General features: G+C 39.7%; 1 long non-coding RNA gene across 1 annotated transcript; it reads left to right on the top strand.

The window, feature by feature from the left end:
- The first annotated feature begins 1496 nt into the window (after nucleotides 1-1496).
- Nucleotides 1497-2459, top strand: LOC135333544 (uncharacterized). Its single transcript, XR_010393969.1, has 2 exons — nucleotides 1497-2143; nucleotides 2204-2459. It is a non-coding gene; the product is annotated as an uncharacterized LOC135333544 (long non-coding RNA).
- The last annotated feature ends 353 nt before the right edge of the window (nucleotides 2460-2812 follow it).

Below are 2812 nucleotides of genomic sequence, written 5' to 3'. Positions count from 1 at the left end.
AGCAGTTATTTGCCAAATTGGAGATTCCTGGAGGGACAAAGCTCTCTACATATTAAAGGGACTCTCCTTCGTTGGCTCCTTCTGTGGAGTTGATTTCCTAAGGCTCAGGGCGGGGCTCAAGCTTGATCTATTCATCTTTTCATGCATGTATCTAGCCTCGATTTCAGACCTCAGGGGCGGCTAATTCGTGAGGCTATTGCAGACGGGGTGAACTGAAAACATGGCCTTATGGCCTTACGGTAGCCAATCACATGTCTGCATAAAATTATGATCCACGTGGTATTTTCTACTGCTACAGCTCTGCTAGCTAGCTAGCTATGGCAGAATCCTACTATTCGGAGTCGGAGTCAGACAGTCCTTTTACCAACTTTGTGGAGAATGTGAAGTAAGCTGACTTGCTAGAAAGCAGATTCCCTTTTACATAGGTAAACTTTAATAGTAACATTTGTGCACATTGTCTTGCAGTGGCTGAAAACTGCAAACAGCTAAGGAACTACATAACATGGTTTCATTGTTCGACTTCCAATAAGGTAAATCTCACAAGTGCAGTTTATCATGGAACGTATAAGCATGCTGGTCAAAAGAAACCTTCTAGAAGAAAGTACGGCGCTCCAGTACATATCCCATTGGAGCAGAAGACAGATCGAATTCCGTTTAGTGATAAATCCAATACTACCAATACCTGTATGACGAAACCAACTGTTCCAGTCACTACTAACAACATCATTCTGCATTCTAGCAATGTCATTGCGTCATCTCTCAACTCACTTGCTCCTCAACGAAACCAACCCCCATTAGGTCAAGATGATTAACTACACTCTATCCTCTCTCAAATGCTTGGCAACAAGCAGAACACACCTTTCCCAGAAAACAGCTGTAATCAGGTCTGATAAGCCATTTTTCATTATGCAGCTGAACAATAGGATTAAAAGATGCTGTGGATGTGGGCAATTGTTTCGAGATACAGGAAGCGATTCCCAGTATATACTTGGCCATCAAGAAAGAGACTGGTATCCGTCTGACAACAAGTGGAATGTTGGAAGCCTCCAAAACAAATACTACCATATAAGGAAAATATGCATACTGCAACGATGTGCCGTGTATTGCTTTCCTCAGGACCTTCAAAACATGAAGATAGAAGTTATAGTTATTGACTGGTTGACTAGTAATTATTGCTTATAAACAACCAATACCGAGGGCGCAGCCCGAGGATGAGGTTGTTTATAAACCATAATTACTAGGCAACCAGTCAACAACTGATTTATTTACTGCAAAAACAGCAAAACAGTCATTTGAACATCAGTGGAGACAGTCAAACTTGCTCTCACAGCCTCAGAATTATGCAGTTAGAACAGTTACAGGCATAGAACTAGCAGTACTACTGTGGAGCTACATGAGCTAGCTAGCTAGGTTCAGCTAGCTGGAAGCCATGCATAAACTTTGACCAGACCCGCCCACCACTAAATGCAGCTGCGAGGTTTGTACATGTAGCTAGCTAGTTGGTTCATAGATATAGGAGGGAAGGGTTGGCAACGGAAGTGGTTCACGTGATCATTTTACATGTGTTTCTGCAGTTTTGTAATGAAACCATCCGTGACTCGCCTGTTTTCCTGCCAGAATGCCCGCAAAAAGCAGAAAAAGTCTGTTGTGGTCTTCCTTTAGTGCCTCATGACCTCTCATGGTGTTACACTGATGTTGTGCTTTATTTAGAGTTAGATTATCTTGCCAGTTTGTAAAACTAAAGAAACAAAGACTTTTTACTACAGAAAAACTACAATTTTACAAGATTTGATCCCTTTTTAAGAAACAGTACTCATCCATATTACTATTCTTCAAGTTTTCCTGGTTGTATGTATGTAGGTTGATCTACTGAAAGGCAAAAATTGCCTATTCATACCATTTAGAATGTGTTGTAGTGTTGAGTATGGCTTATTTCATCTGAAGTTTTATGCTCCCTTTTTAAGAAACACACATGCTTTTAAAATATACTGACTTCATGAGAGTGTTTATCAATGTCAGGTCCATCAACTGGTACAGGTTTTGTGCTTCAAATTTTTGTCAGTTGCAGAAAATATGACTGGAGGTGTAAGGCCTGATTATCGGCTTATATAGTAAGAAACAGAACTGGGATAGAAAGCTCCAGGTCAGTGCCACAGTGTTTTACTAACTCATTCATATGCCCCCCCCCCCCCCACATACACAGTCATACTATTAGATCTTCATCGTACAGTAATCAGTATGCTGGAAGAAATTTATGAAGCTGAAGAAGGAAGAGTTGATTGACTATTTTGGGCTACATATTAAAAAACGAAATGAAAGACTTTGTTACATGCAAAAGACCTGTACAGTTGTATAGCACCAGCTCTACCTCATGCAGTAGCAGCAGTAGCAGTTCATTATGCAGCTTATTATGGCAGTTTATATGACTTGTGAAATGTTGATAATTTATTAAAATTTGGTATTAATAAAATGTCGTACAGAACATGTTACAGAGAATATTGATAATGGCTACAGTACTATCAGTCTATCTATGTTATCTAGTTCTTGTGCATACAAGCCCAGAGCTTGTATCAAATGTGAGAATGGACATGAACACAAGCAGTATTGTCTAAGTATTAAAGTGTTGTTTCTGAGCTTATCTCTTTCTTGTTGACTTTGAGAATCCCTCTCAGTATTTAACATGAGGCAGATTCTTGGGATGTCAACTTGCATCTGTCATCAATGACTTCTTTCAGAGTTAATAAGGACTTGTTCTCTCTGTTATTTTTATTGCCATAGTTTGGAGGCAACAAAAGTAGAGGCAAAGTGATAC

Source organism: Halichondria panicea, chromosome 3 (assembly GCF_963675165.1).
Source record: "Halichondria panicea chromosome 3, odHalPani1.1, whole genome shotgun sequence".
NCBI lineage: Eukaryota > Metazoa > Porifera > Demospongiae > Suberitida > Halichondriidae > Halichondria > Halichondria panicea.
This window is presented reverse-complemented; position numbering and strand designations above follow the sequence as displayed.